Source organism: Calidris pugnax, unplaced genomic scaffold, assembly GCF_001431845.1.
Source record: "Calidris pugnax isolate Ruff unplaced genomic scaffold, ASM143184v1 scaffold48, whole genome shotgun sequence".
Lineage (NCBI taxonomy): Eukaryota > Metazoa > Chordata > Aves > Charadriiformes > Scolopacidae > Calidris > Calidris pugnax.
This window is the reverse complement of record NW_015090787.1, coordinates 101,056-128,557: the sequence shown is the minus strand read 5'-3', so window position 1 is coordinate 128,557 and position 27,502 is coordinate 101,056. Positions and strand designations below refer to the sequence as shown.

The window sequence follows — 27,502 nt, the reverse complement described above, 5'->3', positions numbered from 1 at the left end:
CCTAACTTATCCAGTCATTTGAGAATCACGTAATTTTTAACACTGAGCTAAAAAGACAATGCATTGCTTCCTTGTTGGCAATACTTTGTCGACATGCCTGTTTCATCACAGCTTATAATGTAGAAAACGCTGAATTAAATCTATAAATCTATGTGGAAGTAGGCTTCCTAAAGAGAATCTCAAGAAAGTAACTCAGATAAGGGGGAGAGCAGGGGGCCCTTACAACACATTCCTTGACATGGTGGCATAATTTATGGTTAAGGACTCAAAAGAATTACATTTTGCTCTACAGTCCTACAAACCTAATAGTCTGCTAGGGCTCCCACTACCAGGAACATCAGACCCCCAGTGTCCAAACACTACTAAGAACAAAAGGACTAGTCAGTAACACATTATCTGGCCACTACCCAGTCTAGCATCCCGTGACTGAGAGTAAGCACAAACAACTTCTGTGGTTATCACTATCCTGTTCTCCTACTCACCTCTCGAAGCTAAGCAAATAGACATCTTCCTGAGAATCACTTGGTTATCTTCCCTGCTCACACCTAAAAATTTATGTTATATCTGAAACAAGTATTCCTGCATAGAGCTACCTAGTGATACACTCCACATTATTTTACTCACCAGTTATTATGCATCTGAATTTTTTATTTGCTCATGTCTATCATGCTAATCTTTTCTTTCAACTACGCACTACTTATGCAAAAAAAATAGATATTTCACAGAGGTGAAGAAATGCATTCAGAACTCAAGAAAGCATGAGCATATTTTTATATTATTACCCTTTTCCTCACCTACTAAGAAGGGACAACAAAGAATAGCGTCATTTTAGAAATTAAGGTACCAGAATGAGCAGTAAAGTTCAGCAGCACAGTCTCTTTCAACTTTTCTTAATACACTTCTCTTCCACAAGGAAGGAAGGAGAAAATAAAAGTTTGAAAAATGAAAGCTGTATTTCAGTTGCACATAAAGAAGAATTTTTTACCGATAGCTATATCTTGTAAGTAACAGGGAAAGGAACACTAATTACAAAATAATCTCTTTAAAATGCAATTGAAAACAGGTGAAAGAGTCACATACATAATGTGGCTCCATAAACTGTGTCAGAGCTTTCTGACCTTGCCCATGACCATGCAGCCCACAAGGCAGCTGAAAGGGCAGAGCAACTGTCATCACAGTTAGCCAGGATGCTTCTTCAGGGAGTTTTAGGGGGGATTCCTTCAAGAGCCCCCTTTGCAAACTCCTGGTGGCTGCTCAATTCTGCATCAGTATGTTTCATCTACAGAGATGACGTAAACCCAAATAAGCAATCATAATTTCTTGCACTGTCATACAAACAGTTGAGAAAGATTACCAGTAGCTATTTTGTAGCTGACATTTCAAGATACACAGCTTTGGGGGAAAAAAGGAAAAAGAAAAGATTCCATCATTTTGTTCTATTTCATCTGACAATATTCACACAGCTACACAGTGGCTGTCCAAGGACTGGGACATTAAAGCAACCAGTCTTTTTTCAGTGAAGCACTTTTAATTAAACCTGATAATCTTAGAAAAAAAGACTATTTTTAAATAAACACAGAATTGACTTACCGAAATCTTTACACATAATTCTAAATGCTATTGACAGTGGACTGAAATGTAACTTTTATTTTTAAATGCAAGTAGAAACGAGTATTTAAGGTAGCTAGCTACCTTAAGTGATCCACTCAGCTAAACTAGTGTTCTTTTATTTTATAATTCTTAATTTGGTCTTAATGTGTTTATAAAGTTGCGTGCATGGTATACAACAGTCTACCATCTAACAGTATGACCTAAACAAAAAGTTCAAACTAAAGCCCAGTGAAAATATCCAAATTTTGCATTGTTTCAGTCAACTGAATGGAGTTTGAAAAATGGATAACTTAAGTGCACTTTCAAGAAAGTAAGTTAAATTTCTTGTAATGAGTTCTGAAAGCGTACTGTCACTTGATTACAATGATGTTCTACATTTATACTTCATATAAATTCCTGTCCTCATAACTCTAATTAGTATTGTGTAAAATGTTTCCCACTGCCAGCTCTATGACTTAAGAAAATGGCACCAAGAAAACAACCTCACCTTTTAGACTAATATTTCCAAACAGAGGGGGGTGTGGGATGCCAAGGGGTGGGGAGAGGGAATTGGGGAGGCTCCAGCATATTCTCAAAATATATTATTTTGATTAAACATTAGAGTGAAGTTTAAAACAAAAAATACTTTTTAAAATATTTTTGTTAAGTCCTAGATTTTTAAGAAACTTCCAGTTCAGTTATATTTAAATAAATTCTCTTAAGAATCGCATATTAGCACCAAATCAACATGACAAAAGACAGAAAAGCAATCTGTTTACTAAATCAATGTAAACTCTGAAAATCAACTGTTTATGTATGCAGCTCTCAACATGAACTTTCTCTAGTATTATGTAATGGCATTCATTATTAAAGAGTCAACAAACAGGATAAAGCAGTGTTGCTTAGCAGCTGGGTGTTCTTGACCACTGTATGATCTGTCTACAATTTTCTAATCCATTCCTGTATTCATAATCAGCATTGTATTTTATGAAACCAACAGGTCTCAAACAAAACATATTAATTGAATAGATATTCACTGTTCAAAATATCTATTTAAACTCACCTCATATTAAGGATAATCCCTAAAACATACAAAAACTATTCTGTCAATGTATGTATTTATTTTAAATAAATGAATAAATAAATAAATAATTTCTGCTAAATGGCTCAAGAACTCTTCTTTTCAATCTAAGAACCTGCTTCATCATCTCCTACCACTAAACGTATAGCAGTGCATTTGCAGACAGCAACTTTAACAGACCGGTTTTGGAGTAGACACAGAACTAAGTGTGAAATACAATACAAAAGAGAAATACACATGGTCACCAAGATGTTCAGAACTGGGACAGCTCAAGTCAATGCCTTTTTTTTGGTGCTCTTCCAAATCCTGACCTTCCGTCTGTCATCAGCACAGTTTCTGTTTTTCTGCTGACGTTCGTCACTCAAACTCAGGTCCAGTCCAGCCACTGTACTGTACATCCCTTCCCATGGTTCAAAAGCCAGACTTCATCTGAGCAAGCTCAAAATCTAGGCTTAGCTCCCATTACAGGTGCCAACAGAGCCTGATAAAAACTTAGAGAGGAAGTGCCCCTCTGAAGTTTTTTTTTTTGCAAAGTGAGGTTTGTCCAGGAGTTCTTAAAATTCAAGAGAGTTAAAATTCATGCTTGTGCCAAAGATGCTGTTAGTATTTCCATAACTGAACCTTGTCTATCTTTGCCAAGGAATGATAGAAGGCACTAAAGCAAAGGCTAACTTTTAGAAACTTAATCTATCTGCTCTAACATACATATACAAAAACTCTCCAAAAAGCTCACTACAAACAATGTATTTTGCTCACCTGGTATTATTTTACTTCATGTTTGGAAAAAAGCACATAAGAAAATGAGCGGGCAGAGAAAATGCCAATCCAAATAGTTATCTTTAAAAGCATAAGCTAAGGTAAAGATAACTTTAGGAAGAACTAACCACCAACACAGATATCTATTTGCGTGTACTGACTCACGTGGAGCTCAAGTAACCAACTTGAAACTAGTTCATGGGTACCCCCCTGTAAATCTTCCAAAGAATAAAGATGGAGAGAAAAGGATTCCTTTACTGGTCTACAGCCTGCATTAGCTGCTACTTAGTTTTCATTTCATCTTCACAATTTAACGTACTATTTTACTAATTTAAAGACTGCTAAAATTAAAACAACCAGAATACTCCAATGAGGAATGAGTTCTTGGATACTAAGAGTTTCAGAAAAGCATTCAGGAGAAAAATCTTTTGCATGTGTACCTGTACCAGCCCCAGGTTTTGCACTGGGTCCTGATTTTGCTTTAGCATAGCACCAAACTTCAGTCTCATTATTCTAACATTAATATTGTCTTATGTTTAAACAAAAAGAGAAAAAGCCAAACATCCAAATCGTACACTCAGTTCTCCCATTCCAGCGAAGTTTAGTTTTAGCCCATGTGATAGGCAAGAAATCTGTCAGTCCTCTCATGTCATTGAGTTTTGACACCTTGACTGAAAAACTTCTCATTGAGGAATGTCAGTTCCTCAGTTCTGAACTCTCAAAGTACCTTGTGGTGTCATCTAGCAGGAATGCAATGGTTCCCACTAATAGGCTGAGGCACAGGTAAATAGTTTCCATGTTTTCATGTTGTTCCCCTTAGGTAGCTCTTTGGAAACCCAGAACCAGTTCTAGAAGGAAGTATTCTGTGCTATACTAGCCATCGACTAAACTCAGCTTCATAATTGGCATCCACCGTCACTTCCAAAATATCTTTGATTATTTGTTCGTAACCTTTTCTTCCAGTTTTACGCATTAGGGTATTTTTTAAAAATTGAGACATTTAAGTGAAACAAAACAAATAAAACACACACGCACAAAAGTCCACTGAAGTTTAACTAAGAGAAACTAGAAGGAATAATAATGGGGTTCTTAAGATACAAAGAAAAAACCAAGCCTCAACAGAAGCCACAGCAGCTATTACCATGTCAGTATTCTGTCCTTGCTGACTCCATTCCCATTCACAATATTATTCTTACGAACCAAGCAGATGCAAATCTGACATCTCTATGTTATTTACACACTTGAAGGAAGTGGTTAGAAATAAGGAACCTGACAGAGTGCATTTTTATTTCCACACACTGGAGAGAATGAAGATAATAAAGTGTCCATATTTCCACCTACGAAAACAAAAGTATGTATCAGAATATGTTTCTAGATTCCAGACTTCCAACAAAGCCACACACTAAACATTACATTTTCCTACATTATTAAAGAATTCCAGTTAAAACACAGAAGTCAGTTTTAGCTGTATCAGGTGGTGTTTTCTTGGCAAAGCCTGGTAATCATTTAAAGATTAATGATGATAAGCAGTATTGACATACACCATTCTTTCAGAATTTAAAAGTACTCAGCAAAAGCAGAGTACATCAGTCATGTCTGAGAACAGACAGAACCGTAGCTCCTTTGCAGGGTGGGGAGGGGGAAGCAGCCCCCGCTCCTACACGCAGCAGCAGGGTGGCAACAAGAAGTGCCCAGTGGTGGCCAAAGGCTGCTCCCTGAGTACAGAACAGCACTCCCAGGTCCCTCAAATTAAGTAGCCAGCATTAAAGGGGCTTGTGAGTGAGGTCACACATGTAAGAAACCTAAGGATATCCCGTGAAACTTTTATTCTGTAGTTAATGCTCTCACTATGAAGAGGTCATAGTTTCATAAAGACTCCTGGCTGGCACTCATTCCCCAGTAATCCTCAGAATATATGGCTAAGTATTTGGGGGAAAAAACAGTGCAAATTGACAGTTCCCAAATACCAAGTCTTCACCACCACTTGAAGAGTCCTTTACCAAATCAACATAGGTTGAATCCCCCTTTTTTTCTTCCCCATGGCATTTTTCCTGCCTTGTTCCCCTCAAAATAAACCTGGATCTATGCATCCTGGCCACTCTATTGTCCACACCCTTTTCTATATATATAACAATGCCTGTGAACTAATAGGTCAAGCATCTCCAAAAAACTTTTTCTACCCAAAGCTGAAGGAACACTGTTTCTGTGTTTCACCTACTTATATTTCTCACAGTGTGAACAAACGCAGATTTCTTTTATATGTTGTCTACAAGTTTGCTAATAATGGCTATTTAATTTGAAAATATCTATTTTCTAACTATCTATTATGAAAATATCTATTTCTCTTAACTGAATCATAATTTTTCTCCAGATTTAATTTTTAGTTCCAGTATCTATCAACATAGTGGGTACCTCCTGTTAGTAATTGAAATTGTTTCAATAGTAATTGAAATCATTTCCACAGTAAGATACAATAATAGAAAAAGTGGACATTTTGGAGAACAATGACTTTGGTTAGGAATTCACTATAGAAATATTTGGTACTAAGAGCACAATATTATTTTAATATGAATTTGTATTGAAACTGCAAAATTTGACAGCACCTTTCTAAACTTTCAGGAAATAATCAAGAACACACATAGGTATGATCTGGTGTAGGACTTCAGTTACATATATCCTGGTACGTACAATGCTATTGAAAATTCTGTGCAATTTTTACTGGCCTAAGACCAAACTTAAAAGAATAAATCATTGTAAACCCACTTAACAGAGCAAAGTAAGACCAAAATGCACTGCCTCCATTGTTACAATATGAAATCTGTTAGACTGATACTCTGGAGCAAAATAAAACTCACCCTGAGCACTGAGTGAGAGCTGCACTACCACCCAGTCCTCATCAGCAAGAGCCAAGAAAACACTTGAAGTAAAAATAACACATCAACTATAGTAAATATAGAAACAGCACAAAATTTCCTTTAACTACAAGAAAAGCTGACAAAAAGGCTGTTTGGTTTTATTTGGAAACTAAGTTTATGTTAGACACGAAACAGTTCTGCAAGTGATAAAAATAAGCTATGAAATACCAATATTTCAGAATGTGCATGGAACACATGCATTATATGTCACTGTATTTGTCCAATGAGTATTCATCAGAATTTCTCATAAAGTTAATGAGTTGCCTAAATATCTAAATAGACTTTAATGTTTTTTTTAAGTCTCATGCAAATCAGATTTATTTGCTCATCACTGCTATCAGAAAGCATTGCAAAAAAGCAGTAGAATATCAGAAAACTGAAAGTTGCAACTCTGTATATATTTACTTGAATCTATAAACATTCCAAACTAATAGCCAGGAAGGGAGGGAGGGAAAGAGGGAGGGAAGCAGAGAGGAAAAGCGCTGAACACTTGGCATTATGGAAGAATAGATACAGAAGATGAGCAGCTTACTGTGGAGAGTGGTTTAATCAGGAGGTAGCCATTATCTTGTCGCTACAGAGCGGTGACAGCACTCCAAAACAAGCCGTGCTGGGTTTGGTGGTGGTTTCTCTTTTTTTTTTTTTTTTTTCCCCCAGTTTGAAATAACCAGACCAAGGTTTTCTCTTTTGATACCTGCAAGCTGTTTCCAGTGGTGTGCTTCCCTGGATGCTCCCTGTGGGAATCCCCCTGGGGTGGAAATCCCTGGATTTTGGTGGGATCCGAGCCAGGGGCCAAGTGGCCGTGGCTCTGGTTCAGGTTTGGGTCCACCAGTCAGGATTACCTCACAATATTCCCACAAAGAGCAGGGGACCTGCACCTTCTGCCTGCCACCCCAATAGAAATGATAAAAAAACCCGGTTGGGTTTTGTGGTGTTTTTTTTTTTTTTTTTTTTTTTTCCTCCAGTCAAGAAGGAAGAATGAGCACACGCTCTCGTGCTCAGCTCTGCTGAGCCCAAAGGTTGCCAGATGTCTATTGTCAAACGTTACCCTGAAAAGGAAATTCAAGCGAGCACTCACAAAGCTGTATTTGAGGGAGCATCCGAAACCTACCACAACCTCCCTCTGTATTACACACAAAACATGGCTGTCTTATTCAGAGATTAGCAATTATTGTAATGAGATACTGTGGGAGAGGGTCAAACAGTACTTCCTGCAGTTTACACATCTCGATTTCCTGGTAAACAGCCGGGGAGGCAGGCGGAGCCGCGGGATCACGGCGAGGGACAGGCAGGGGACCGGGGCGAGGGACACGCATGTCTCCTGTGGCAGAGCCAGCCCCGTGAGGGGCAGCTCTCCTGACCTGCCCATCTGCCAGTTAATTACGTGGGGCAACAAAGTAGCAAAAAACATAAAAATAACTGAACCATGAAGGAAATTTTTCCCACAATGTTACATAGGCATCAGTGCCATACTTGGCTGTCTTTTTCAATCAGAGCTCAAGAATAAAAAACTTTTCTTTTAAACAATGCTTCTGTACACACACACACCCCCCCCAGCTCATAAACCGCTCATAAAGTTGTTTTGGTGTGAGAGAGTGCTACGAAATGATAACCTAAACAACCCCAGAAAAACCTTAAACTGGGAAAAACAAATGCTAATCATTGTTCAGAATTTAAAGCTCCAAAAAAGCACAATCAAGAAATCTACTAGCAATATTGAGAAATTATCAAAATTAACTTACTGAACACAATTTTAACAGGAAAAAATTGTGCCTTTACAAAAAAAAGAGTGTCTAACACTTTTCCTCCTCAAAAAAATTAATCACATATGGATTAGACACAAAGCAGTGATCCAGGGAGAACAGCTAGTTTTTTCCTACCTATAATCTTTCCCAAAAAATGATTTCACCAAGCTTTAGTTTAAAAACCTGGTTTTCACCAGTGGAACTGAAGAGGGCCCTAGGCTACTATGAAAATTAAAAGGAAAAACAAAAAAAACAACAACTCCCCACAAAAAAATCCTTGAGTAATGGAAAAAAACGCTTGCTAGTCCCAAGCAACTAGAGTAAGTATTTGGTCCACTAACCAAATTTCCTTATGGTCCACTGACAATTTCTTTAAGCAATAAATGCAGTCAACTTATTACATAAAAGGCAGATGCAAGTGGAACTGCTACAGTGCTCTACAACACCAGTACAAGGGCTCCAACTTCAGCAGGCAGTTAAGATAAAAGATGACTTGCACACCAGAGGACACAGGTGGGGCAGGGGAACAGATCAATCCATTCCTCGTGTTGGGAGGGCATCTCTGCAGTAGCAAACCCTCCACTGGGTCCCCAGCGGTGCCCGCACAGGAGTCACTGTTGTCATCCTCACACCCTCCCCATGAGGTGGGACACAGCAACAAGAGGGATCTCTGCCCCCAGAACAATAGCTAGAGTAAGACTTCTGCAAGCTTTCCTTGTTATAATCAATACAGACACGATTTCCTAATCAAACACTTGGACATAACTCATTCCCTTAAGTAAAACCACATCAAAACTTCAGCATTTCAGTTATCTGGTTTTCTATTGTTACTCAGTCTTGGGAAACAATAAATAGTGTTTCTGAAGAAAACAGTAACGATCAAACCATCAGAAGAGAAAAGCCTTCTACAAAGACAAGGAGTATCAGCAAAACTCTTCTTAGTACTCTTAAAATAGTTTCAAAACACAATACAAGTTGTGTTTAATCAGTAAGTTTGGTACTAGCATCGCTGCAAAAAGGCTCTCAGGAAGACTTAGAAGATCATGATATAAAGTCTCAATCTGGGAATTATTCTTAATTCTAGAAATCTGCACACTAAAATCCAGGCACAATGAACTCGAGTTTTCTGCGACTCAGGGAGACCCACATACTATAGTTCTACATCTTTAATACTAGGTCATAAATTATCTTTTTTTCTAAAATTATTTCAATCCATATTGCTCATAATGTGAAAAATACTTATTGTGGAATGGCTGTTTTGCATTGAGATAGCAACGAAGGAGAGGGAAACAAAAATGTGGCAGTGGAAACAGCCAAACAGAAGGTCCATACTGACTTTGTGAACTCCATGTGGAATCAGACCCAGCCCAGTAACAGTCTGTGCAAGGTGTTAAAAAGGGATTTGTTTCTTACCAGCACAACCATTAGACACGCTGAATATACTGAACTACAATCCACCACCTCCACATTTGATCAGCAGAGATCAAATAATGATTCAGTGATTGATGTTCTCAGACAGAAATTCTAAAGGCTATTAAAATATTGGTGTCCAGCACCTCAGATCCATGAAAAAATTATGTTCATAAAACAGGCCTAACAGGACACTGAAGCATATGCTACAATAAATCACCACTCCAGGTACATTTCAAATACACCTCAGCACCTGCCATCATAAAATGGGACAGTGTCAAACTGTGGAGCCCAACTGAACAGTTACTTTCTGGGAATGTTTTTTTTTTTAAAAAGACTATCAATTTCTACGTAGCAAATTCTAACTAAAAATATGGGTATTGAATATGGGTCTAGGTATAAATATGGGTGTTAAAAAATTAAATTAAATTAAAATTAAATAAATAGAAAATTAAAAATATTTTATAAACAATATATACAGTAATTGAGTAAAACATTAAAGTGCTTTTTTTTATTGAGACTTCGAACACTGCTCAGGGGAAATAGATCTATGGTCTAAGAAAATACAATATCCTGAAAACTCTGCTGTGGATTTTTTTAAAAACATCAATAGCTTCTTACAGAGCTCCTGCGTGCTATGATTCCTTGCCAAGGAAATTTCAGAATGTTAAGAATCATACCACTTCTCAGTGTAAGAATCTTCTCAACACTGTATCAAAAAAACAAGTATCAATCCCTGTATCATTCAGGTAGCTCTATTCCAAAAAAAGTTTTGATTTAAAAATTCAGTTTACCATGTGATAAAGAAATATAACAGCAATTAAGCCATGAATGTTTATGCTCACCTGAGAAGATCATGTAATTTCAATGCAGCCTCTAGTGAAGGTCAACAAATACAGATTATTTCACAGCAGAAACTCTTGCTTAAACCATTAACCATTTACCAATAGAAACACAATACCCAAATCCAGCATCATCCGTGCATACAACCCACAGCAATGGTTCTGGAGAGGATGAACTCCCTGCAGTCATCTCTGTAGTGCATTAAAATCAACAAATTAATTTCTCAAGTTCCAATTGCAATATCAGTCTCTCTTTGTTTCTAACAATTTTAGCAGGAATCCTTTGACACTAGCTGCACGGACAAATAAGGAGGGGACAAAAGGGACAATTCCTTACTTACAGAAATAATTTTTGGGGTGGGGCACTAGAAATTCAAAATAATCTTTTTCTCAAGAAAAATTAACAAGTTAATAAAAGTGACCTCCAACTAAACTACAAAGAGGGGGTAAGGGGGGAGAAAAAGGTGCAATACCACATGGACACAATAAGCCACCAACTTTCCTTTTCATGCTCAGCCTGTGTCAAAAGTCTCAACCACCTTTGACTCCCAAGAGCCCTCCACCAAAACCAGTCCTATTTGTGTCCCTATAAATTAGATTCTCACAACATTCGCAAACCTCAATGTAATTTTTTTCCCCACATACCCACCTGCACAGGCCATTCTTGGGTTCCACTGTCACATAGCTCAACACCAGACATTTAAATTGGTCTCCACATTTGAAAACATTAAGATGCAGCAAGATAATTTCATTTCATTAGTTTCTTGCCACCAAAAAATCCTAAACCAACCAATCTTTAAACCCCATCAGCTGATACACTGGTTACAGCCCTCCCAAAGCAAAGGGAAAGAGGCTCCCTGTCCCAGGGGAAAGCATCTTCTCTTTGCTCTCCTCCTCCATATTCTGGCTGCATATATTGGTCATACTGATCTTGATTTAGCTCCATTCTAACAGCCCTTTGGTCTTCATGGAATTATTTACCAAACACATGGACACTTCATCTATCAATTTGATCCTTAGAATAGTACCTTGGAATTGGAAGAAACACAGTAGCTACTACAGAAAGACCCAGCCACGTTCTACTACTATTAAACACATATCTAACAAAACCCTAATAAGAACAGAATTTGTCCAAGGCATGTAAAAACCACTCAAATGAAAACCCAGAAAACTAGTTTATTCTTTACATTACCAGAGTCTCCAAAAGCATTCTCCATGCGGGCTCACTACCCAGAACTAATCACAAAAAACTATTCAAAAACCCACATCATTGTTTATTTAGTAGCATTTCATACATTTGCTACTAGATTTAAACCCCACAAAGTTTATATATGGAATAAATTCTGAAGGACCATAGAAAAATACCTGAATTAATTACTTTCAGTGCATTTTAATTTTCCTCCATCAAAGCCTTCTCGTATGTTCCTTCTCATTTTCAATACTGTGTTTATCAAAATGTCTCGGTAGTACAGAAACAGTAGTTTTAACTAGCAACTGGGAAACAAAAGAAACTAAAGCACATCCGCATCTGAAGGAACCCACTGTGCATGTACCAAAACACATCATTTCGCAGTAAGCTTGAGGTATCTTACAACTAACAGTTTTTCAATATTTTTCAGAATGCTCTATTAAAATATGAGTCATTCTAGTTTCATGAGATTTCAGACTGAAACGAAGGTTTCAAAATTCCATAGACGTTACTGTCAGCCATTTAAAAAAGGATTAGAGACCAATATTCTTATAGTATTTTTTAATTTTTTATATGGTAAAGTCAGTATTATTTGACACTTATTTAGTCAAACGGAAGATTCTGGGGAAAATATCACACAGGTAGCAAACATGGCAAAGAAATGCATAGAGAAGGAAGGTTAAACTGCTATTTTCCATAAAAATAACCTTTAATTTACCATTTTATTGGAAAATTGAAATATAAAATTATTTTGAAAATATAAAGATTTTTAAGAAGTTTTAAAAGGTTAGAACAACTATAAATATATATTCTTTATCTATCAACATAATATACACATACGCACACTCACAGACCCTCTGAGAATACAATATTCATTTTGCTGCAGAAGAACAGACATTGCATAACAATGAGATTTGCTAATGAAATCAGCCATCAACCTGGAATACATATGTATTAAACCAAGACCTCAGTGTCATTTTCTTTTTGCATCGTTTGTTCTTTTTCTCATTTTCCCTCGACCTCTCAGTATCTCGTCCTTTTCCTGGTTTTACTGCTTCAAGTACAACAATATTGTAAAATATTTTGTTAACACTGCATGTACAACACTTTTTAGTTTACAAAATGTATTTCTCTACTTATTGCTAAATGTAGATTCTAATTGCATGGGCTCCATCAGCATTGTTAACATAGTCTTGAAAGAAAAATCAATGGGTGCTAAGGAGACAAAGGAGTTTGATTTCTCTGCAAGACAGCAGGAATATCAAATAAAAATTGGCTGTCACTTGGAACAAACTACACTTTCACAACTAAAGTTGCACACCAATTAGTACAAGAATTTAATACAAGAACAACACTTTTTTAAAAATTGTTTATCTAATGTTTAAACAGGAACAGAATTTAGAAGTATTACATGAATAAAAGCATAATTGCTTGGCACGAACATGCAAAACCGTCATGACACCAAAGTAAAACAATGCAGCAAATTCAGTAACAGTATGCGTAAGCGTGCAGTACTCCTACCAGTTACACAAAACACTGCCTGAACAAGAGATGAATCCTGAATGGAATCACTTATTCTACTACTCAGCTGACTATAAAAATTTAAAAATTAGGAAAGTATTTTAAAAGATATTTATCTCTCCTTATACTAATACTGTATTTTGTTTTTGTGGCATATATGCTGCCTTATACCTCATAGGTAAAGAGCAACTTATTTACACCACTAGCTCCAAGAGTATCAAAACTATGTTTTGAATTCACCCCAAAACTCACAAAACTATTAATACAACCCACTAACATTTTCCCTGTTCTCATTTTACAGGTGGGCTTTTTTTAACTGAAATAATACAAATAATATATTGTTACTATAATGCCACTATCAAGTTACCATTATTGTTGATAAGCTCCAGAGTCATACTAAAAACTAATACAAAGCAGAAGGAAAAAAAAACATTCACTGGCTTGTTTGGTAGGGTAGGTTTGTTTTGTTTTTTGGGTTTGTTTTTTTTTTGGAGGGGGGGTGTTGTGTTTGCATGGTTTTCTCCTTTCTTTTTCAACTAATACTCCAAAACGCTAATTCCATGAAGATACACCGCCAATTAGTTACTTTTAGTATACCAGAACTGCATACAGAACTCCTTGGAATAAATGAAACTAATTTGCAATTTATTTTCTCATTTTATCTCCAGGGCATAAGGAAGTCATTCAGTCATTCCATAGTTATGATGGCCATCATGACACCAAAGAAACAGAAGGCACAAGAGACCACTGAAAAACAGAGCAGAAAAATAATGAAATGTCTGAAAATGGACTTCACCACCCCTGGAGCCAGTCATATCAAATTGGCACTATACAGCCCAGGAAGAATACCATCAAGATACCAGATGTAATGAACCAGGCAAATAATTGAAAGCATAAAGATTTCCATAAACTCTCCTCATATGTGCTCCAATTCTTCCTTTTTAAGTTAACAAGCGCTTATGTCATTGAGAGCTTTGAACGCTGAAAGCATATAGCACATGGCCTTATTCTTCCTTCCATTTCTCTCACTTTTAAAGACATAAACATCCAGGCATACATATGTCACATGAAGCAGTCTTACATTCATTTGTGCATTACGATGTCCAATAATAAGAGGTCTGAAGACTATTTTCAATCACACACTATCAAAAAATGCTTCTGTTTCAATTACAAAGCACTTCTCCTTCTGCAAATAGACAGAGGCACAGTTAATTATAACGGGCTCACCTTTAAAAGAAAAGACTATACAACCTCCAGGGCCTGAAAGAAAGAGACTCTAATGCAACAACCTTGACCCTTGAAAGTGCTGGGTCATTTTCGTCTGTGATGAACAGTGATTGCTTTCTATAATTCTAACAATTGTCAAGTAGGCTAAAGAGTATGGCTGACAAGTGATAGTTGTGAAATGCTTGCACTCTTAACAATGACTTATTACCCTGTAATATAGGTCAACTGTCCAATTGAGCATCTTCTACAAGATGTTATAGGCTCTTGAAGCCATATACTACAACAATCAACATCAATGGTTTTATTAGGGATCAAACTACTGTGTATGGCACCTAAGAACAGGGAGAACAACTGAAGGATATAATCTTAATTCAAAAAATTAAATGAGAAAGACTCTAAACTATCCAAATCTACTGAACATATGAAATATGTGATTCTGGTACATAACTGTTGGCACTAGCACTCATGCATATATCTTAAGTACAGGACATCAAACTTGACAACTTGGCACAAATTTCATTATTAGGAATGAGAATACAGAAACCAGTTACTGTGCAGATACAAGTGAATCCTTGTTCTACAGACTTGACCTCACACAAGAACACAGATGAAACCATATCAACAGTACTCTAGATGCTACCAGGTGCTAAGAGATACCTGAATTTTTATCAATAAAGAAAAAACATGGACTCAGAAATGAGACTGAATTTATCAACCACATTAATCCTCTCTGAACTAACCAGAAATAGCTTCTTCAATATACAGTCTAGAATTCTGTATTTTGCTGGAATAAATCACACAGATACAGGTACCCACAGTATGAACATATTTTACAAATTAACACAGTCCATTTTACTGTGGTTGCTGTTGTGGTTTAAAATCCTATTCCAGAGAATTAACAATTCACATATACAGTCTTAGTGCTGTGCTGTACTAGTCGTCATATCTATGCACACAAACACACCCCCCCGTATTATTTTCAGTAACACAGAATGTGTAGTTAAAAGCTATTTCTGGCACTTCATGCAGAAATTGCAAGCATCCTTTCAAAGCTTACTTTTACAAAACCTGGCAATGAAGCATGCTTATGTTTTTTCATATTGAAATACCCCCCCAAGAGGTACTGAATTATGATGACTACTATTTATCTACTTTAGGGAATAAAAGTGGAGGACAGTTTATTAAGGCACAGGAGAAACTCCTGAACACTGGAAGGTCACAGTCTATGTGCTGAGCTGCTAAGCAAAAACATCTATGATGTTCCAAAGCTGCCATTTTTCTTTCTTGACAAAGACTCCATCTGCCACAGAGCCATTTACAGCCTCAGAGTCAGAATATCAAATGATTTCCAACCATTCTGCAAGTCTGCTTTCACCTTGACATCACCTCTGTAATACGTCTAAAACAGATGATAGATATAACCCCTCTGCAAGCTCTAAAGTCATGCTTTATCCAACTGATATGCATTTATGCTGTGCTCTAACATACCATTTCTTCACTTCCCTCTGAATTGTGCAAGACCATTAAAGCTCCAAGTATACATCCTTTTCATTGCTGGGCTTGTTTTAAATAAATTACTTTTGGAAAACCTAAAAAGAAAACCTTTCAAATACTGACAAAACATGTGAAAACAGTTAGAAAACACCTGATCATTTTAAAATCTCTACTTACATGACGTACATGCACACGTCTATTTATTCTTTTCCAAATAAACAAAACATGCTTAGTAAGATCCTTATTACAGACCACCTAAAGAATAAACTATGAAACCAACACAACTACATTCAGCTCTACATCGCTTGATGTATATGAAACCGATTTAAAAAAAAAAATCCAGGTTAGAGGTGAGACAAAAAAGGAAACATAATCTTGCCTTACTGAATGCATACTGAAAGAATTAGGTCCTCAGATAAAAGAGATTATACATGGATTGATATAACCAATTTTATATATATATATTCATGTATACACACACTCTCCATCAAGTATGAGAATATACAGCCTATCATCAGGCTCATCACAATATGACTTAATAAATGTATTCCTTGACATCAACTTTGGAGTCTTGAAATTCAGGTAGAAGTTGGTACTCTAGAATAATTTTTAAACATGAAAACTTGCAGCTTGATTTTACAGTGAAACTGAAACACAGGAGAAACAATTTTGCATTACAAATATCTGTGTAAGCACATACAGTCACACAGATATCCAACTACCGCCACACAAACCCTCAACATGTTAAACATACAAGCCTTCTCTTCTCCAGGCTGAACCCCCCCAACTCTCTCAGCCTGTCCTCACAGCAGAGGGGCCCAGTCCTCCCAGCACCTCTGTGGCCCCCTTTGGTCCGGCTCCAGGAACAGGTCCATGTCCTTCCACTGTTGGTGGCCCCAGAGCTGGAGGCAGCACTGGGTCAGGGGGGGGGTCCCCAGAGCAGAGCAGAGGGGCAGAATCCCCCCCCTCGCCCTGCTGGCCACGCTGCTGGGATGCAGCCCAGGGTGCAGGGGGCTTTCTGGTCTGCCAGCACACATTGGTGGCTCATGAGGTTTGACACCTTTCATTCTCAGGAATTTTTCCTTTTTATCTAATAAAATTTTCCCTTTGCATAATTTGAGTCTTTTGTCTCTTCTCTTTTCATTGTACATATACAAGAAGAATCTGACTTTTCTTCTCTTGAACACCTTTTGGGCAGCTCAAGAGAGCTGTCAGCTTCCCTGAGCCTCCTCAAGGATGAACAATTCGGGTTCTCTCACACATCTGTAATTATGTCATGCACTTTTGTTCCCTATTCATCTAAAGGATGTCACTACCTTTCTTGTACTGGGGACTCTGAAACTAGGAAAGAGCACTCTGGATGGAGCATCAGAAAGGCCGGGCGTGGCAGTGAGAGTCACTCCTTCAGGCTCCTGCTCTTGCCAATGCATCCCACGGTGCAGCTGGACTGTTCTGCCCCGAGAGGCCACGGCCGGTTTATATGTCAGCACACGGCCACCAAAACCAAAATGGCCTTCCAGCTGCTGACCCACCAATCCTGCTTGGCAAAAACTTCTGAAAAAAATCTTGTATTCACCCACTGTTAAGATAAATTAGTAAATGCTTATGGACTACTGATGCTACAAACAATGGAAGAGCAGCAGTACAACCACAAATCAAGAATAAGCCAAGACCTTGTGCCTCTCACACATGGTGGAAGAGATGTTGACCAGTTTGCCGCTCCCCGTTACCAAGCTGTTCTGTTTTCACATCAGTTTCTCACAACCCATACATCTAAGCTCTTCCAGTTGTCAAGTTGAAAATAAAAGAACTCTCATTGTTTATTTAATTAAGGATTCCAATTGCCTTCTCAGTTTTGACTCTTTTGATTCCACTGTTTCCAGTTTTATTACCACAGGATTTGCTAATTACCTTAAAAGCAAAAAAGAAATTAAATGACACAAATTTAGTTTTGCCTAAGGATTTTTAAGTATGAAATCAAATATCAAATGATTCACGGTAACGTTATGAATTCTGGTAACAGCAAATAAAAAAACCCCATGTACAATATGCCTCCCTCCTTGAACTTGTAACCCTTACCCAAATCACACCTTTTGGAGCTTTGTTTTGGTGAAGTCCTACTAAAAGCAGCTTTCTAGTTGAAACAGCAACACAATGCTCACATTCGCTACCAGCAGCGAAGTCCCTAAAGGCTTAGATTCAAAAGACAAGTTTGCATCAACTTACACAGGGAAAATTATCTTTTCAATAGTTGACTAGAAATGTCTTCTTAAGCTAAACATCTAAGTTACAGAGCTACTGTGTATTAAGACTCTGAAATTTAATTATAAAAAATATTTCTCATTTCCCATAATCAGACAAAGCTTTGTATTGAAATGCTAAGAACACTATGCTACTAGCACTTCTTTCAATAAGAAAGCAAAGTGAAAACACTTATCTAGTAATATATATGTTAAAAGATTTCTTAACTTTTAAACTTTTGAAGTAACTATAAACAACAAAAATGGTTTTTGTGCAAACACATCATTGCTATTGCAAATATAAAACCAGCTGGTCTTAACAATACAGTGATACTACCAAAAATTCAATTTACATCTGAGCTCCTCCAGTTGCCATCTGTACAGTAAAGCTTAATAAACCACTTATTTCTCCTAACAGATGCTAATCATGGATTGACAATACATAATCAAAATCTGCTCTTTAACCCATTCAGCAAATAACCATTATTAAATCTGGCCTACAGCAGCAGCGTTAAAACAATTGGAGTAACTCTTACAGAAGTCATGTCAGTAGTGGGTTTATTTTGTTTTTCAAAACTGCCTATATAAAACATCAAAGGTAGTCTGTTAGCTTAAAAGAAAACTGTAATAAGATCAGGTATTCCACAGAGAAGTACAGTTCATTAATTCTTTCCTTGAAACTTTCAGTAATTTTGAAATATTACTTCCATAATTGTTAATTCTAGTATGCTAAATTCTTTTCCTTGACAAATAAATCTAAACATACACATAGAAGCAAGCATATACACATACACACACAATGACCGTATTTACAGACAAATCAGCAACATACAGCAATAAACTACTTTTGATTCAATTTTTAATGAGAGTATTTTCTAAAAATAACTATGCAAAAATAAGTGGGGAAAAGGCGTAATTGCCTTCTGCTTTTTATTTACACTGTGTAATTACTGTAAGCATATAAAACTGTTAAAATCCTATTATTTTTAGTTTCTTAGTCAATGTTAATTGTTGTTATTATACTGAAGTAAAGATATAATGCAATCTGCAGGTGTTACACACATGTATGAAAAAAAATAAATCTCACGTACTTTGGGGGATGGGCTGGTTTGGAAGCTTTTGTATTTTTTTCTAAGCTTGCCAACTGTACATCCACCTACACTGTCAAAAACCCCCAAACTGCTACTTTTCAAATACTATTACTACCAGCAATGAACAGCATGGTTTTGTAGAATGACAGAATGGTTAAAGTTGGAAGGGATTTTAAAGCTCACCCAGTGCCACCCCCTGCCCTGGGCAGGGACACCTCCCACCACACCAGGTTGCTCCAAGCCCCCTCCAACCTGCCCTTCAACCCCTCCAGGGATGGGGCAGCCACAGCTTCTCTGGACAACCTGGGCCAGGCTCTCACCACCCTCACAGCAAACAAGTTCTTCCCCACATCTCAGCTCCATCTCCCCTCTTTCAGGGTCAAACCCTTCCCCCTCCTCCTAGGGCTCCCCTCCCTCATCCAGAGTCCCTCCCCATCTCTCCTGGAGCCCCTTGAGGGACTGGAAGGGGCTCTAAGGTCTCCCCGGAGCCTTCTCTTCTCCAGGCTGAACCCCCCAACTCTCTCAGCCTGTCCTCACAGCAGAGGGGCTCCAACCCTCAGATCATCTTCGTGGCCTCCTCTGGCCCTGCTCCAACAGTTTCATGTGCTTCTTGTATTGTAGGCCCCAGAATTGTTTTGGGGGAATATAAATTCAAAGATTCCTTTTCCATAGCCAAATGCACCTTCACATGAATTCTCGGCATCCTTTTGAGTATTCAAATGATGAAAAAAGGCAGATTCAGCTTTGTATCTAGATGCTTAAGCTAACTTCTGAAGAGAAGAATGGGAGCAATTGTGGGGAGGGAGCTAATGATACACTCAAATTGCCATAGAATCATAGAACTATTTTTGTTAACCCAAGTTCACTTAATTTTCCTTCTTTCTTTCCCCCTTACCTCTATATACAGTGTGTTCCAATTTGTTATCACTAGTTTCTCATTAGTTGCCAGTTCCCAGACTTCTTATCAAATTTCACTTACAGTTCAACAATCACATTTTTTATCCTATTTCTTTTGTTCTGAGATACAGCAGCTAACAAGTGATAAATCACATGGTTTTAAAAAGAAGCAAGATGTTTGCCTAACTTGCATGTTTCTGCAAGTTTGCTATGTTTTTATTTAGCTTGCAAACAGGCTACTATTTACACACACTTAAGTTACATGTGAGGGAAGTGCTTTTCTTGGTAAGTTGCTTCTACATTTTAGAACCAGTAATTCAAGTATACAAAATCCTTCCTGGGTCCAGCGAAATAACTCAAACACATTTTTTGTTGTTGTTCATCTTCACACTCCTGTCACCAGTTCAAAGTAGGCCAATGCTTTGCTACTGTGAATAGAAACTGGGTACTTTTTAAAACCTGTCAAATCCTTTCTTTTACTTTCTGTACAAAGCATGGTTTAAACATCTTAAACACCTTCATCTTCTTTGCCTCAGGTCTTTTTTTCTTCTACCTCCCCCCCCCCCCCCCCCCCCCCCAAACGGAAAAAAGTAAGTGTAGGAATTCTTAATTGCCATTTTTCCTAATCTTTTCAAGCTCCTCCTTGAGCAACCTATTTGTTACAACTGATTGCATACTGAAGTGCAACTTCTTTGGATGGAAGGGTTGTTACTGCATCATGAAAAAAAAGTATGTTTGTAGACTAAAGAACTGGCTGTACCCACAAAAATGCTAGAGATGTCTAAGGATGTGGGTTTTCTTCTTTTTTTTAACATGTTTTTTGACATTTTTCATCCCTCACAAAAGGATTAAGTAACTTATATTTGGCCATAAACACAGAAGCAGAATAAACTGGTACACTGAGATAACTACAAAAAATAGCTTTAAAAATAAACTTGTTGAGAGAAAGATGTCTACACTCAGATATTATTTCCCTTGTATTTTTTTAAGGTCAAAGGGAAAACTGATCAAAAAGCACAAATCTTTCCATAAATTCCTCCTATTCTTTTCCAATTGCATATTTAAAGGGAAGAAAAGTTATGCATGTCAACTCGGCCATTTAAGGAGCATTCTTCTCATTCTACTGAGTAACGCATTTTTTGTTCAGTGCTACTCCTAATGGTTCCACAGAGTCACACAAGCCAGCTGCAGCCAGCTCACAGCGTCTAGGGAAAACTGCCCCTCAAAGTAGGATCTAGACTTGTTTGTGGGTAATAATGCCCAAAGCATTAGGGAAGGAGTCCTCATAACATAAGTGTTAAGAAAAGTTACAGAGAAATTTTCAACCTAAGCAATGGTTATTTTCATAATTCTATGTACCTGTATTCTCAATGGGATTGCATCTCCCTCTCAAGGAAAAGGACCAATTTAATCTTTTTTTTTTTTTTTTTTCACAAGTCAGAAAGTTAGCAGTTTTAGCTTTTTTAAGCCCAAGATATGAGTAATGTTTAAAACTAATTAGATACTGCATCCCTCTACTCCCTGCAAAAATTGAAGCTTCTTCAAGGAAGTTTCAACATCTTTCTTCAGACACAGGGAGGCTGGGAAGGTAGCAGTCTTTCACTTTCAGTATGTCCCAGAAAAAAAAAGTTACCTCAGTAACAAAAAAAACAGGGTTCAGCTTTTATAAAAAGAAAGCTTTTTCATTAAAACTGGCTCACCTTACAGAAGCTGACAATATACTACTGTATTACAGAAAGTTTCACCGTGTCTGATGCCTCCAGTAAACTCTAAAGTCTAGATACAGTCTTCCTATTTTTGTCTATTATTGCAAATTTCTTAATGACCTTTCTATTTCTGCTTTTTTTTTTTTCCTCAATTGTCTCCAATTGCTGCTCCTCGCTTCAACATAGCAGACTATCTTACCTCCTACCCTTACCTGCTCTCATACCACTGCCTGCCAAGCAATGTGTTCACTGGAGAACTGTTCTTTTGACTTTTAATTCATTTGATCCCTCCTGCTCGCTCCATATGAACATATTTGTTCTTTGAATTCAGCACGTTGGTGCTCTTGCTATCCCCTTAAATACTGTTTTAACTCACATGTAATGGTTCTAGAAGCTTCTCTTTCTGCATTGTACATAAAGTGTGCAACTGTACACTTGAAGAAGTACTTCTAAAACCTCAGTCTTCTAAATTTAGTCTTAAAAATTACCTTAATCAGCATGGAAAAAAGAATTATTTAGCCTCCCCCCTTTTTCTAGGAAAGTTGTAGAGTAAAAATTTTATCTTTACTGACAGTAAAGTTACCTCTGGATGAGGGCATGAAGGTCACAACTGAAACCTAAGACACCACCGTATCACACAATATCATGTCTGGGATCTAAACAAGGCTCTTGTTAACCAACATATCTCATTACTGCACATAAACCTACAATATGTCTTTACTAATTTAAGTATGTCATTTGCTATTTTCAGTGTACATTATCACAAGTTGATGTTTAGTACAAGGAGCACCAAAATAATAAACTTGAAAATTCCTTTCAAATCTATTTCAGATTTTCCTGTCTTACTTTATGTACCTGACAGACAGTAAGTACGATGAAAGTTAGAAAGTGTGACTGAAAATTGCATCTGTGAGCTAAGCAAAGCTAGTCAAGCTTTCTGTTTAAATCTCTATCTATTTTAGTTTTCACTGCTAATTTTGTCTAAAGTAAAGTATAGGAGTAGGACACAAAGCCTTTTTTGTTTCCTTGAGTTATCCTGAAAAAAAACACATAACCTAATGTGAATGCAAAATTCTTCATTTCCTAATAGTCTAGTAAGCTATCTATTAATAAAACAAGATAATTCATGCTCATCATGTAGCAAAATAACACACGTTCTCTGACTATTCAAAATACTTTTCAAATTTGCCAAAATTGATTTTGGAATCAAAACTCTCAGCAAAATCTCTCAATTGATTTTAAATATTTCCTAAACTGTATAACATCAGACATCAAAACTACTAAACATATATTGAAAATGTGTAACATACTAAAATTACATTTATCATATTTATATTTCAAGCCTACATACAAAGAAAAACAGAAAGAATGACAACAGGGTTATTATGGACATTAATTCTTAATGACCTACTTAAATAGTTAAGCCTGAAGTCACAAGAGTAATTGCACATGCGGACTAAGAATCTAAAAGTCATAGTTAAGCCTGTGCTCAATGTCTTGCTGAAATCAGGACCTGGATGTGGAATTCAGCAGTAAGCCATGCAGTACATAACATTTCCCTTTTCCCTGTATGATTCATGCTTCTCAGAAAATTATCAGAACGCTTAGTGCTACGGGTTACTCACTGTGATGAACGTAGTCAGTTGTGTGACATTGCTGTTTTGCAACCTGCAAACAGAAAATAAGCATCAGCTGAGTCACCCTTGCATCAAGAAACTTTTACAAGGACGAAGGAAGACACATCAAACAGAACAGTAACATTTCTCAAAAAACCACATCTGTGAAGTATTTTCAACATACTGGAAACATTTTGTTTCCCACAGCCAGATATGAAGCCATTAAGACAAGAACAGTTTAAGCCAAATGTTATGTAATCACATTTTTTTTTGTTTGCAACCAGCTGTTTAAATACACATACCCATTCTACCCTTGCTAAATTGTGAATGATACAGTACAATGTGTTGCCCTTTGATGTGCACAGGAAGTCAAAGGTATCTGTTAAAATGCAAAAAGAATTATGGCCTCGCACAAATCAGTGGGGATTTTCAATTTTGTTTATATGGAACCAGAGTTTCAGTCCATTACTGATGCTCTCTAGCATGAGGATTTCAAATTCTCCTAGGAGAACTGAGAAGCATCTCTATATCAGTACAAAATCCACACATTTTTCACTGAAAATTTAAAAATAAAAATAATTTTTGAATACTTCTTTGGATTGTTTTCTTCCCAGTTTTTTTTCCCCTGGATAGATCAAGTTTTTTTAAACACATAGCTCATGCACACTATATAGGAAGTAGAAATCAGCATAACAGATGCAACATTTGGAACACAAACGTTTCAGGAAAACGTTACCTGCTATAGTAGTAGGAAACTGGAATTGTTGGGGTTTTCTAATAATTTTTTTTTTAATGAAGACTACTAAAGAGTCGGTGAAATTTTACAGTTCAATCCTTTAAAAGTATCTTCTGTAGCATTAAAAATATGCTTGCTATGCAAAGCTTGTAGATACTCTCTTCAGCTACATTGACAGAGAATTTTAACTGAGCAAATATGCATAACTGCTTACATATCAAAAATGCTACGGTAAAATGGCATTTCAGGGTTGGTTTTTTTGTGGTTTGGGTCTTTGATTTTACACTGAATGCTTTTTTTAAAAAACAAATGTGTAGAAAAATGTTTTTACTCTTGAATTTTTTCTACAGCATCACACTGATGGGAGCATAAAGCTGGCCTATCTCACAGTGGCACAATCAAGAAAACATATTGATAAATTTACACAAAACTTCAGCCATCTACATAAGTAAGAGCTTCGTTCACAGACTTAGGTAAGCTAAGCAACAACTTAAATTTAGGTAGATAATTACATCAACAACAGCCATAGTTTTTTAAATTTCATTTTGAATTACAATCTGTAAACATGTGGGCATTGATACAAACAACTGGTTTTGGTTTGTTATGGCCAGTACAGTCAAACTACGTTCCCAGAGCTGCCAGGGAAACAACAGGCATTTTTCTCCCTTGTCAAAGGACAGCCAGGAAAGAATCATTCCTCATAACAGCCAGTGGCAACATCATCAACCCATACAGGAAAGGAAACACATTTTTTCTCCCAAGGAGAATCAAAACATTACTGTTTCTCTTCTCTTCTCTACTCTACTGCCAGGCTTTGAAAACACCAAAAAAAACCAAACCCACTAGACTAGACTAGAAACAAGAAAGAAAAAAGTGCTGGAAACACTTATGATGATATAACAACCCCAACATTTAAAATGTTGGGGCAAAGCCTCGGAGAGCCAAAGGCTAAAAAGAAAAAAAAAAAAAAAAAAAAAGAAGAAATGTGTTTTGCCAGTCTCTCAACAATCCTGCTGGTCGAACAGAAAACTGTATTGTCCTTCCGAAAGTAGAAAACAAAGTCATATTTCTTCTTCTAAGTTGGAAACATGGTATTCACTATATTAGCTGAAGTTCAAGTACTTGATGCTTGTTATAATTTGCACATATGTTCCTGAAGGCATTGAACAGCCCACCAAAACCCAAACCTTGGGAAAAATGTTAGAAGGTTCAATAGAATCAAGGATAGTGAAAGCAGCTCTCGAAGTTCCATCTTGCCACGTGCCAGAAGTGATAACCACTGACTCTACAGGCAGGCAGAGCACACCGCGCAGTCACAGCTTCTGCAGCCCTCAGTGCTGCCCAATGAGAATAAAAGGTTTCTCTTAGAAAAGTTACCCAGATCCCTAAGGATTCATCCACATTGGAAAGTAGCCTACTTGGTTCCCCAAGGAACCAACAGTTCCAAAAGAGAAGAAAAGACTGGCCAGAAATCTGAAGTGGTAGACTCAGCCCGATGAGCTCTGACAGTCCGTTGCTTTGACACATCTCCTTTACCCAGCTTCTGACTTCTCCCTCAACTTCGTCTGCTCTGACTGGATCCAAGTATGCAAAAGTGTGAGGAAAGAGAGAGGGACTTTCTAATTTCTTCTCGACCCTTAGTAAGTGAAAAGGCTCACTACTTTGAAAATCCTCTAGAACTTTGCTAGAAACGCAAAAAATTGTAAACAAGGAGTTTCCACAAGAAATTGGGAAAGGCACTTAAGAAACCAAAATAGAAAAGACTGCACAACTGCAAGTAAAAACAGATGACAGTTTTAAAAACAGGCTTCAATATGGCTCCAACACTTCATGTTCTGAAAATATTAAGAATTCTTCCCAAAACAAAAAATTTCAACATTAGCCACGTGCATAAGCAAAATCACTTCATGCAATTGTGCAGCACCACCAGCAGGTGCTGGGGTATGCAAATAGGATAATTTCTTAACCCCCTTTTTGAAATACTTAACAGAAATACAGAAGCATAGCCCTCCATTAAAATATCATATGGCATTATGCAAATCACCCAGCATAAACATATGAGTATCACATACTTTCATTAGGCTAAATAAAAAGTCTATATTTAGTAGGAAAATTTTAGCAGTACACTCGCTATTACACGAAATAAAACTAGTACTAGCGTTGAATTACATCTAATGCAGCAGTCAAATGTTCTTCTACCCAAAGAACATCAACTGCACATAGTCACGATTTCAGTGAAGATCCAAATCCAAGAATTTTACAGATTGAGAAAGCAAATCTAGCTACATGTATACACACAAACTTACCTACTATCTTTTGATGAGCCAAAACTAACTTCAGTTTGACAATTTTGCATCACACCCAATTGACTGACAAATGTCCTCTGTATCTAATATTCTCCATGGGGGAGTGGGGGAGGTAAAGCGCATCTTGATGCAACTGCTGTAAACCTCAGCAAATAAATTCAGATTTTAAGAACAAAAATAGTGTTGTCCATTATATTTATGTAAGAAGAAATCTATCTTCCCGTTTCTTACTCAAGTAAACAAACAAATGCAAATACAATGCAACATGTAGAAAATCCATCACACACTGCCCTGGTTCCTTCTCCCATATGCTGTACATATTTACAATAAACAAATTATCAAGTTACTGAAAGACCATTGTCCATTGTTCATCAATAAAGAAAAGCATAAAAAAATCGAGGGTGGAAGAGACGAAAGCATTCACGGCATATGGTCTTATATTACTGAGGTTTCTTCTTTTTCCAAGGACTAAAGGTTTCATTGTTCAGAGTATTATTCACTTGCTGTAGAAAGCTACCTCAATACATTAGTAGCACTCACCACGGTCAGTAAATAAATGGTCCGAGACCTCTAGAATTTTATTTTCCTATTGAAAGGGAGAAGAAACTTCCATGTTGAAGACATCCTTCCCCTCCATCCACACCACGTCTTCTCCAGCAAAGAAATACTACAAACCCGTGTGTTGGAATGGATTGGAATTTGCTTCGTGAATTTTTCTTAAAGATAACAGCATTTTTACATAACCATAACTAACCTTCCCACATATTCACTTTATTCTTAAAATATGAATGGGGTTCTTTAAAAAAAAAAAAAGACCAAGATGGCCAGTCAAAAACTCGAAGTCCCAGGATTTAAAAGTGTAATTCAGGCTTTAAGTATGTTCTGTGTTTCCATCACAAGACCGAAACAATGTTATATAAAATGTATTCCTTACTTGACTACTTCGAAACTCTTCTTTTTGGTTTTAAATATACATTTCATTCCTCAGTGGTTACAGTATTTCCTTAAACACCTCATCACAAAAGCACAATGGATGGCTTAAAGTTGTGTCAAGTGTCAATTATTCATTTAGTTTCTGTTCACCGTCCCTGGCTGTGTTTAAGGGACGTTTAGATGCGGTACTGAGGGATATGGTGTAGG

General features: G+C 37.1%; 1 protein-coding gene across 15 annotated transcripts in view; it reads right to left on the bottom strand.

The window, feature by feature from the left end:
• The window catches only part of BAZ2B (bromodomain adjacent to zinc finger domain 2B), a 101,372-nt gene extending 78,004 nt beyond the window's left edge, over positions 1 to 23,368 (bottom strand). For 14 of the 15 annotated variants that reach the window (XR_001414586.1, XM_014966529.1, XM_014966535.1 and 11 more), the window contains exon 1: positions 23,330 to 23,368. The gene's annotated coding sequence lies outside the window, so the exon portion shown is untranslated. Of the gene's footprint in view, positions 1 to 6,874; positions 6,993 to 23,329 lie in introns of those variants that run through there. The other variant, XM_014966528.1, reaches the window with a different exon arrangement.
• Between the last annotated feature and the right edge of the window lie 4,134 nt (positions 23,369 to 27,502).